This window comes from Heteronotia binoei, chromosome 11, assembly GCF_032191835.1.
Source record: "Heteronotia binoei isolate CCM8104 ecotype False Entrance Well chromosome 11, APGP_CSIRO_Hbin_v1, whole genome shotgun sequence".
Lineage (NCBI taxonomy): Eukaryota > Metazoa > Chordata > Lepidosauria > Squamata > Gekkonidae > Heteronotia > Heteronotia binoei.
Window position 1 is genome coordinate 78118474 of NC_083233.1, and position 12562 is coordinate 78131035.

Below are 12562 nucleotides of genomic sequence, written 5' to 3' on the forward strand. Positions count from 1 at the left end.
GACCGGGCTTTCTTTTGCCTATCTGATGGGACCACCAGGTTTCTACCTCCTGCTCTGGACCCCTATCACACAAGTATGTTCCCTACTGCAGTGTCTCAAGGTATCACAACAGATCATTGCTCCAGGCAGGACTAGGCCAACAGCTGGGGGATCTCAGGTAATGAGCAGAACCAGGAAGAACCCGGCTGGTCAGGAGTAGAGTCAGAGCTAAATCTGGCAGAGGGAAGCCTGGCAGAAGCTGGATCTTACTGACCCCAATATTGGTTACCTGATATAACAAAGCTTTGTAGGACAGCCCTAGAAAACACAGTCTGGCTGCTCAAACTGAATCTTGCTCTTGGCTGCCGTGATACTCACACAACAGTCTTCAAATCAGGGCAAACCATTTCTGCAGGAGGGAAACCTAATTCTGCAACCTGCATACATTACATGACTACTTTCTTGCTTTGCCCCATCTAGGTTCTCCTGCTATGCATGGGGAGACACAAAGAATTCTGCAGCCCACCCTGCCGCAAAGAGCTTACTGTTTGAAGAGGGAATGTCATAAGAACATAAGAGAAGCCATGTTAGATCAGGCCAATGGCCCATCCAGTCCAACACTCTGTGTCACATAAGAATATAAGAGCAGCCATGTTGGATCAGGCCAATGGCCCATCCAGTCCAACACTCTGTGTCACATAAGAACATAAGAGAAGCCATGTTAGATCAGGCCAGTGGCCCATCTAGTCCAACACTCTGTGTCACATAAGAACATAAGAGAAGCCATGTTGGATAAGGCCAATGGCCCATCTAGTCCAACACTCTGTGTCACATAAGAGAAGCCATGTTGGATCAGGCCAATGGCCCATCCAGTCCAACACTCTGTGTCACATAAGAAAATAAAAGCCGCCATGTTAGATCAGGCCAGTGGCCCATCCAGTCCAACACTCTGTGTCACATAAGAACATAAGAGAAGCCATGTTGGATCAGGCCAGTGGCCCATCCAGTCCAACACTCTGTGTCACATAAGAACATAAGAGAAGCCATGTTAGATCAGGCCAATGGCCCATCCAGTCACACAGTGACCAAAAAAAAAATTATATATATACATATATACACACACACTGTGGCTAATAGCCACTGATGGACCTCTGCTCCATATTTTTATCTAACCCCCTCTTGAAGGTGGCTATGCTTGTGGCCGCCGCCACCTCCTGTGGCAGTGAATTCCACGTTAATCACCCTTTGGGTGAAAAAGTACTTCCTTTTATGTCAGGAGGTGGATCTTTGCTCACCTCAACAGGGTTGCCAACCTGCAGGTGGGAACAACGCAGTGGCAACACAGTACCGCTATCCTACCAAAAAACAACTGTTAAAAAATCAATCACTTAGTAGAATACAGAAAATTGCATTGCATTTCATAGATGCTTCAACAGCAAATGAATTCATACGGAAACATCAAAAAGTTAAAAAGAAAGTCCCATTAGCAATAGTCCATTCCACTGGGCGACTCTGAAGAAACTTTTCAATTTCCAATGGGTGTACCACTCCAAATTCTTTTTGTAGTACAGAGTCCAGCCTCAGAAATCGGCTCCAAAGGAAAAATCACCTTCACGTGATCGCCATCACTTAAGAATTTGAAAATGGGTATGTATGAGTGATAAGCAGACTGCTGTTATAAGGATTTTTGATCAGCTTATGAAAAAGCTGGAAACAGTGAAACGTGATGAGAAGCTGGCGATCACGTGAAGGTGATTTTTCCTTTAGAGCCGAGGGTCTTTTGAGGAGAGGCACCGGATGCTACGCTGAAAATTTAGTGCTTCTAACGCAAACCCCTTCCCGAGCCTCAGATACCCATGGATCAATTTTCCACTATACCCTATGGGAATTGGTGTCCATAGGCCCTAGGGTATAATGGAGTGCCCAGAAGACATTCTTCTCCCCTCCCCGCAATTTGTGATGACCCTGAAGCGGGGGGGGGAGGGGCTCCCTACTGGGAGATCCCCTGCTCTCCAGCTGGGGATTGGCAACCCTAACATTTCAACAGTTCAAAATGAGGAAAACACAACTGACAGGTATAATGTGCCTAACGATTTTGACAGTAATCAACAAACCAATGCTGTTTAGGGTGAGAAAAGCAATCTGGATTTATTGAACACCTGGATAAATTAATCAAAAATGTGTCTGTTGTTGCCTCATCCAGCATTGTTGCCTCATCCATGCCATCTGTGACGAGATTTGGGGGTGAATGGGGGACTTCCACAGCTTTGTCAATCCCCTCTGGGCAGCATCCCACAGAGAGAAAAGCCTAAAGATCTTTTCCTCAGATCTTCCAAATCATCTTCAAATTGTATGATCAATCTAAGCACCTCAATATTTCAAGTGTGCTTTCCACCCCGCCTTATAAAACTCACTAGGTTGCGGGGGAAAAGACCCCTGTGCAAGCAGCAGTCATTTCCAACTCTGGGGTGACATCGCATCACAACGTTTTCACGGCAGACTTTTTTAACGGAGTGGTTCGCCATTGCCTTCCCCAGTCATCTACACTTAAGAACATAAGAGAAGCCATGTTGGATCAGGCCTCAGAAGGATAGAAGGCTAAGTCAACCTGGAGCCAGCTACCTGAACTCAGATTCCGCCGGGATTGAACTCGGGTCATGAGCAGAAAGCTCAGACTGCAGTATTGCAGCTTTGCCACTCTGCGCCACGGGGCTCTTCAATCACTGGATTGAACAGCAGCCCTCTTTCTGAACATCCAGGCTGACACGAAACCATCAGGGATAAAAAAGGGAACAACACTGCATGGTTATTTTCCCCCCTCCCTCTTCCCCAGTTGTTCTTAACACTTTGGAACGACAGTTATCAAAATTAGCGACGCGCTCATCTAAAATTAAAATTCCTGTTAAAGTTGTGTCCTTCCACCCAGCGTAACTGAAAGCAGACGTCAGAGATACAAAAAAAGTGAGTGTGAAGAGACAAATATACGCTCTCTATAAAACTGCACGATCGCTTGAATAACACACAAAAATAATACCATTTTCTCCAACAGCCGAAACAGCTGATTGCCCCTCTCGCCCGCCCAACGGAATGTGTTTTTATCTGTTATTAAAATTCAGACTGAAGAAAGTAGGGCGAGATAAAAATGTACTATAGAGATATAGGAAATGGTGACCCACGATGGCAACCAAAATGAAGGAAAGAATATTTTTATAGCTCCCAGGTGTCGACATTTGTGCCTGGCTAATGCCAGAAATCTCTCTCAAATGTATGAAATACTGTTGCCAGCCTCCAGGCAGCACCTGGAGATCTCCCCCTATTACAATCGATCTCCAGACAATGATCAGTTCATGTGGAGAATATGGCTGCTTCGGAGGGTGGACTCTATGGTATTGTATGTTCCTGAGCTCTTCTCAAACCCTATCCTAAGGCTTCACTCCCCAAATCTTCTGGTATTTCCCAACCTGGAGGTGGCAACAGAAACACCCATAGCCACACATCCCTGATGTTCTGGTCCAGACCTCGTTTTACAAGGGAAATTTTATGAGGTAAAATGAATGTCCTGAATTGAACTGTTAGATGCGAACATTTCAGTCCTCATCACAACTGGGGTGTATAATTTTTTTTTAACTACAGATTTATACCCTGCCCTTCTCCCTGAATCAGAGACTCAGAGCGGCTTACAATCTCCTATATCTTCTCCCCCCACAACAGACACCCTGTGAAGTGGGTGGGACTGAGAGGACTTTCACAGCAGCTGCCCTTTCAAGGACAACCTCTGCCAGAGCTATGGCTGACCCAAGGCCATTCCAGCAGGTGCAAGTGGAGGAGTGGGGAATCAAACCCAGTTCTCCCAGATAAAAGCCCACACACTTAACTACTACACCAAACTATGTACAGTGGTTAATACACCAAATGATGTGCATAACAAATGTCCACTTTGTGCATAGAGCGTCTCAGCTATTTTGAGGTTCACTTTGTCTTTGCTGTTTTTGTGAGGGAAATAAGAAATAAAAATCACTTTTCCATATGCTCTCATGATAGAAAAATCCTGAAGTGCTTGTTTCATTGAACTTCAGGTTTCTAATTCATAGGAATGTTCTCCAACAACTCTGATACCCTTGGGCGTGACGGAGACCCAAATATGCTGAATAACAATATGCCCATTTTACTTCACCCTCCCCCCCCCAGATAAATTCTTGCATTTGGCCATTGTAGATTGAGAAGATAAACACACAATATTAGTATTAAAATTACTATATTACAATACTGTTCCTTCCTACCTGCTCTGCCTTATTAAGAGGACAGGTCACTGCGGAGGTACACCTGGTTGTGGAGCTCTAGTATGAAGCCACCCATCTTGCGTTATATCTTTGACCCATCCTGCAAATGTGTTATGAGGACTTGCTTTTTTACTTCGGCAGCCTGGACTGCTTTGGCTTTCAGAAAAATTGCAACCTTAAATGACAGCTTTGAGGAAGAGGTGGAAGATGATGCTGAGTGGCTGAAATGGAGACAACGAATGGGGCCAGGAAAGCACTTCAGGTCAACGTTATCCTCCGCTGACTCCACTGACTTAATAGGTAAATTATAGCTTTTATTGTATCCTTCACTCTACCCCATACTCAGGGAAACTTTACATATCTACTCCCGAGATGTGCTCTTGTCAAGTGCTGTCATTGATAGGTACCCTATGGATGCTAATGGGCCATTAGGTGGTACTTTGCCCATTAAGGAGGGTCACACCCACCCACTCAATAGCAAAAATATGGGATCTGGGTTGCCTGGCGAATGATGGGCAACAGAACTTGAATGAAGCACTTTGGAATATAGTGCCTGAATAGTTAAGAAGAAGAAGATGATGATATTGGATTTATATCCCGCCCTCCACTCCGAAGAGTCTCAGAGCGGCTCACAATCTCCTTTCCCTTCCTCCCCCACAACAGACACCCTTGTGAGGTAGATGAAGATATTGGATTTATATCCCGCCCTCCACTCTGAAGACTCTCAGAGCAGCTCACAAACAATCTCCTTTACCTCCCCACCCCCACACACAACAGGCACCCTGTGAGGTAGATGAAGATATTGGACTTATATTCCGCCCTCCACTCCGAAGAGTCTCAGAGCGGCTCACAATCTCCTTTCCCTTCCTCCCCCACAACAGACACCCTGTGAGGTAGATGAAGATATTGGATTTATATCCCGCCCTCCACTCCGAAGAGTCTCAGAGCGGCTCACAATCTCCTTTACCTTCCTCCCCACAACAGACACCCTGCGAGGTGGGTGGGGCTGGAGAGGGCTCTCACAGCAGCTGCCCTTTCAAGGACAACCTCTGCCAGAGCTCTGGCTGACCCAAGGCCATGCTAGCAGGTGCAAGTGGAGGAGTGGGGAATCAAACCCGGTTCTCCCAGATAAGAGTCCGCACACTTAACCACTACACCAAACTGGCTCTAGAAGGGGGAAAGCTTCCAGAAGGGGGAAAAGAGTGCTAGAACTCTGAGAGAGGAACTTGCAGTGCATCAAATGTTTCCCATGGACTTGTTCCTTCACCTTTTAAATTAGGGTTGTTTACTCCAGGTTGGGAAATTTCTCAAGCCTTGCCCTCCCTAGACTCCATCCCCAAATCTCCAAGAGTTTCCCAACCTGAATATCTGGCAACCAGTGTTCCCTCTAAGCTGAGTTAGCGTGAGCTAGCTCACAGATTATCAGCCTCCGGCTCACACATTTTTGTCTTAGCTCAGGAAAGATTACCCCAGAGCACAATCATTTATGCAGTAGCTCACAACTTTAATGCCAGTAGCTCCCAAAATAGTGTTTTTGCTCTCAAGACTCTACAGCTTAGAGGGAACATTGCTGGCAACCCTACACCCCACCCCCCACTGCTGGTGGCCAGGGAGAACTAGCAACTCCATCCCTTTGTCAGATATGTGAAGGGGGGGGGATTGCACAAGCTACATCTGGAGAAAGATCCGATATTAACATGTGTGCCCCTCCCCCTCATTATCACACGTGGGATATATAAAGATAATCTTTCCCCAGTTCTTGCTATCATCGTGAGCCTCCATTTTCCGCATCTATATAGCACGTTTTTAATCTCACCCTGCTCTCTTAGATCCGAATTTTAATATCAAATAAAAACATACATCAGTTCCCTACATGAACAAAGACTGAAGAGAACAGCTCTACCAACAGCTGGGAACATAAGAACATAAGAGAAGCCATGTTGGATCAGGCCAATGGCCCATCCAGTCCAACACTCTGTGTCACATAAGAACATAAGAGAAGCCATGTTGGATCAGGCCAATGGCCCATCCAGTCCAACATTCTGTGTCACATAAGAACATAAGAGAAGCCATGTTGGATCAGGCCAATGGCCCATCCAGTCCAACACTCTGTGTCACATAAGAACATAAGAGAAGCCATGTTGGATCAGGCCAATGGCCCATCCAGTCCAACACTCTGTGTCACATAAGAACATAAGAGAAGCCATGTTGGATCAGGCCAATGGCCCATCCAGTCCAACACTCTGTGTCACATAAGAACATAAGAGAAGCCATGTTGGATCAGGCCAATGGCCCATCCAGTCCAACACTCTGTGTCACACAGTGGCCAAAATTTTATATATACACACACACACACACACACACACACACTCTGTGGCTAATAGCCACTGATAGACCTCTGCTCCATATTTTTATCTAAACCCTCTTGAAGGTGGCCATGCTTGTGGCCGCCACCACCTCCTGTGGCAGTGAATTCCACATGTTAATCACCCTTTGGGTGAAGAAGTACTTCCTTTTATCCGTTTTAACCTGACTGCTCAGCAATTTCATCGAATGCCCATGAGTTCTTGTATTGTGAGAAAGGGAGAAAAGTACCTCTTTCTCTACTTTCTCCATCCCATGCATTATCTTGTAAACCTCTATCATGTCACCCCGCAGTGAAACCCTACATGCTCAGTCTATCCCTAAATTTCAAATGGGAAAACAGCGGGAAGTCTACCACAGACATGCTTTTCTTCTGAGCGCTTGTAAACAACTGGGGTGGACTTCTGCCATCAGTGCCAGCACGCAAGCCTGCACATCACGTTGAGTAAAATCTATGAAGCATATGTGCCTCTGGCACCGTTCTCTTACTGGGCAAAACCTGCTTGTGAGCTCATCACAACCACACTTTGGTAAAATCCCATCCACGTACTGCACACAGCAGCAGTCAGCTCCCAAAGGCAAGTTTTCCCGTCAGCTTTAGGGGCTGCCTCTTGGGACCTCTGCCAGCCATCACATATAAATAATTATCCCATTGACTGGGAACGGTGCCCAAATGGCTGAATCCTTAGCCGCTACCCTAAGTCCCCATCGATGAAAGCCCACATCAGAAACGGAACCAAAAAAGGAAGTGGATTGGCAGGGGACAGTGGAAACGGAAGCAAGTGGTCACAGAGCGGAGAGAGGTCACAGCAAACACAGAGACGGTACTTTGGGAAATGCTCTGTTATTTCAAGGGCTGGATACTACCAAAGTCCATAGTTTCGGTTTTGTATTTGCCTCCTTCTTGCGCTAACTGACCCAAGAGCCCCGTGGCGCAGAGTGTTAAAGCTGCAGTACCTGAGTTCGATCCCCGGTGGAAGCTGAGTTTTCAGGTAGCCGGCTCAAGGTTGACTAGCTTTCCATCCTTCCGAGGGCGATAAAATGAGTACCCAGCTTGCTGGGGGGGAAGTGTAGATGACTGGGGAAGGCAATGGCAAACCACCCCATGAAAAGTCTGCCAGGAAAACGTTGCGAAAGCAACGTCACCCCAGAGTCGGAAACGACTGGTGCTTGCACAGGGGACCTTTTCTTTCCTGTGCTAACTGAATCTGTGCACCTTTACGATTTGTGCCATTTTCTATTTCTTTGTGCCAAATTTCCCAATGTTATTTTTGCATCAGTTGCAGGGCATATAATTGGCACCCAACGTAATAAACAGCCTTAAAAGAAAACCCACAAAGGAAACAACCGATTTGGGCATGCCACTGATGAGCAAAAGGGCAAAAAGGTACCTATAATATAGTGGGTTCAGTGCAATGAAGAGGCAAGGTGATAGCGATCGTAACTTTTATTACGTACAGCATAGTATAAGGCTGAACTCCTAGACTGAAGAACTGGGTCAACTATATACAACTCAGGACTCCTACGCAAGCACGTGATTGGATCATTCAAACCAGCAGGGGGCCCGTGATTGGAGCAGGGCAGCAGGGATTTGGATCGTACTGCCCATTGTTCCCAAGTCCCCAAGCTCCGACTCCAGTGAGCCAGGCAGGAACACCCGTATCAGTCTTCACTTAGGTCCTCATACACAACAGTACTTAAGCGGCCCTGCAACAAGAAAAAGGCTTCTTTGTCCATGTTCAGGGCCCATTCTCCAACCGAGTGACTGCGTGGGAAACCTCAAAATATATCCCTGCTTTAAGTACAGGATGTTGCGACACTGGCCAATGGTTAAACAGCTTTGAAAAGAAATGAACAATATTGAGAGGAGAGGTCTGCCAATGGATATTAGTCATCATGACTAAATGGTACTTCTATGTTCAGTCGCAAAGTAACTCAATATCCGTCGCTAGGGCAAACAAAAAGGGGGAGGGGGCTTGGACTTTAGTGTCCTGCACTTTTTCATCCATATTGTGTGGCCCTTGAAGCTCCCACCGCCCTGTTGGCCAGCTTGCAGAATGCATTTAAAGTTGCTTTCTTCCCACCTCTCCTTCCCACCTCTCTATTTGTCTTCCTGCCTGCCTGCTCACTCTCAAGCATCTGACATTCATGTCTTAGCAGCTCTCAAACATCTGATGATGATTCTATGTGGCCTCTTACGTTAAGCAAGTTTGGCCACCCCTGCTATATACGAATAGCCACACGTGGCCCCCATCCGCAGACAGCTAAAGCTAGAGGTTGGAGTCACTTGGAGGCGAAACAGATTTTTCAGCAAATGCCTCGGCACAAATATATGAAAACTAAAAATGCACAGAGGGTTTAAATCCCCCCTCTCATAGTAAAACAGCACAGGCTCAGGAGCCATGCTGGACATGGGCCCAACAGGAATGTAGTGGGAATCCCTCCCCCCATGAGTCTCATGGGCCTAAAAAAAGGTAAAGGTAGTCCCCTGTGCAAGCACCGAGTCCTTACTGACCCATGGGGTGACGTCATATCATGACGTTTTCTTGGCAGACTTATTGCTATGGAGTGGTTTGCCCTTGCCTTCCCCAGTCACCTGCACTTTCTCCCCAGAAAGCTGGGTCCTCATTTTACCGACCTCGGAAGGGCGGAAAGCTGAGTCAACCTTGAGCCGGCTAAGTGAAAAAACCAGCTTCCGCCGGGATCGAACTCAGGTCGCGAGCGGAGAGCTCGGACTGCAGAACTGCTTTACCACTCTGCGCCACGGGGCTGCTCTCATGGGCCTACACTCGCGTATATTATTTCCAAAACAACAGCGTAACCCCGCTTCTTAAAAACCATTTCTGCTTCTGGACATTACTACGTCCAGTGGATAAGAATCCCACCATTCAATTATTTGTTAAATGAAGAAGCATTTTCTTTTGTCCATCTGGAATCTATCGCCCATCAACTTAAGCAAATGCCCCTTGAATGCTGGTATCATGGGGCGGGGGAAAGAGGCTCTTTCTACCCAATTTCTGTGCCCCATGTTTAATGGTATCATTGTACAAGCTGTGGTCATACCTCTGCCCTGATGAGCTAGCCTAAGATCTCATTGGATGGGAGAAGAAGATGATGATATTGGATTTATATCCCGCCCTCCACTCCGAAGAGTCTCAGAGCGGCTCACAGTCTCCTTTACCTTCCTCCCCCACAACAGACACCCTGTGAGGTAGATGAAGATATTGGATTTATATCCCGCCCTCCACTCCGAAGAGTCTCAGAGCGGCTCACAATCTCCTTTCCCTTCCCCCCCCACAACAGACACCCTGTGAGGTAGATGAAGATACTGGATTTATAACCCGCCCTCCACTCCGAAGAGTCTCAGAGCGGCTCACAATCTCCTTTCCCTTCCCCCCCCACAACAGACACCCTGTGAGGTAGATGAAGATACTGGATTTATATCCCGCCCTCCACTCCGAAGAGTCTCAGAGCGGCTCACAATCTCCTTTCCCTTCCTCCCCCACAACAGACACCCTGTGAGGTAGATGGAGATATTGGATTTATATCCCGCCCTCCACTCTGAAGAGCCTCAGAGCGGCTCACAATCTCCTTTACCTTCCTCCCCCACAACAGACACCCTGTGAGGTAGATGAAGATATTGGATTTATATCCCGCCCTCCACTCCGAAGAGCGGCTCACAATCTCCTTTCCCTTCCTCCCCCACAACAAACACCCTGTGAGGTAGATGAAGATATTGGATTTATCTCCCGCCCTCCACTCTGAAGAGCCTCAGAGTGGCTCACAATCTCCTTTACCTTCCTCCCCCACAACAAACACCCTGTGAGGTAGATGAAGATATTGGATTTATATCCCGCCCTCCACTCCGAAGAGCAGCTCACAATCTCCTTTCCCTTCCTCCCCCACAACAGACACCCTGTGAGGTAGATGAAGATATTGGATTTATCTCCCGCCCTCCACTCTGAAGAGCCTCAGAGCGGCTCACAATCTCCTTTACCTTCCTCCCCCACAACAGACACCCTGTGAGGTAGATGGAGATATTGGATTTATATCCCGCCCTCCACTCCAAAGAGTCTCAAAGTGGCTCACAATCTCCTTTACCTCCCCCCCCCCCCACAACAGACACCCTGTGAGGTAGATGAAGATGTTGGATTTATATCCCGCCCTCCACTCAGAAGAGCCTCAGAGCGGCTCACAATCTCCTTTACCTTCCTCCCCCACAACAGACACCCTGTGAGGTAGATGAAGATATTGGATTTATATCCCGCCCTCCACTCTGAAGAGTCTCAGAGCGTCTCACAATCTCATTTACCTTCCTCCCCCACAACAGACACCCTGTGAGGTGGGTGGGGCTGGAGAGGGCTCTCACAGCAGCTGCCCTTTCAAGGACAACCTCTGCCAGAGCTATGGCTGACCCAAGGCCAGCTTGCAGGTGCAAGTGGAAGAGTGGGGAATCAAACCCGGTTCTCCCAGATAAGAGTCCGCACACTTAGCACTATTATTATTATTATTATTATTATTATTATTATTAATTTCATTTATATCCCGCCCTCCCCCACCTTGGCAGGCTCAGGGCGGCTAACAGCAATCCATAAAAACACACCATAATAAATAAAACATTAGAATTACATTATAGAACAATAAAACATTAAAACATTAAATTAAAAACCAGTCTAGTAGATACAATTATACTGCGGTATAGATCTTTGGACCGCATTGGCGGATCTTTAATTACCATTTTTCTTAGCAGTCCGAATATGCTGATTTAAAAAGGATGGTCTTGCAGGCCCTGCGGAACTGTTCAAGGCTCCGCAGGGCCCGCACCTCCTCGGGGAGTCGGTTCCATAGGGTAGGGGCCGCGATCGAAAAGGCCCGTATTCTGGTGCTCTGATATTTAACTTCCTTCGGCCCAGGGATAGTCATTAAGTTTTTCCCCGTTGACCTCAGTGCTCTCTGGGGTTCATATGGGGAAAGACGGTCCCGCAGGTAGGCAGGTCCTCGGCCATATAAGGCTTTAAAGGTAACGACCAACACTTTGTACTGGACCCGGTATATAATCGGCAGCCAGTGCAGTTCACGTAGTCCCGGCCATATATGCTCCCGTTTCGGGAGTCCCAACAACAGCCTGGCCGCCGCGTTCTGCACTAGCTGCAATTTCCGGGTCCGGCACAGAGGTAGCCCCAAGTAGAGGGCGTTACAGTAGTCTAGTCTTGAGGTGACCGTTGCGTGGATCACTGTTGCGAGGTCCCGGCGCTCAAGGAAAGGGGCCAACTGCCTTGCCCGCCTCAGATGGAAGAATGCTGACTTGGCAGTGGCTGCTATCTGGGCCTCCATCGATAATGAAGGCTCCAGTAAAACACCCAGACTCTTTACCTGGCGCGCTGCTTTCAATGGCGCACCATCGAAGGCCGGGAGAGCTATTTCCCTTCCCAGAGCGCCGCGACCCACGCATAGGACCTCTGTCTTCGCTGGGTTCAACTTCAGCCCACTCAGCCTGAGCCATGTCGCTACAGCCTGTAATGCCCGGTCGAGATTCCCTGGAGCGGGGTCGGGCCAGCCATCCATTAGTAGATAGAGCTGGGTGTCATCTGCATATTGATGACAACCCAGCCCAAACCGCCGGGCAATCTGGGCAAGGGGGCGCATATAGATGTTAAACAGCATCGGGGAGAGAACTGCTCCCTGGGGCACCCCACAATCCAGTGTGCGCCTCCGGGACCGCTCGCTCCCGATAGCCACCCTCTGTCCCCGACCTAGGAGAAAGGAGGAAAGCCATTGCAAGGCCAACCCCTCGACCCCAATGTCGGCGAGGCGGCGCGTCAGTAGCCAATGGTCGACTGTATCAAATGCAGCCGACAGATCTAACAGCATCAGTACCGCAACGCCGCCCCGATCCAGTTGCCGTTGGAGGTCATCTACTAAGGCGACCAGCACCGTCT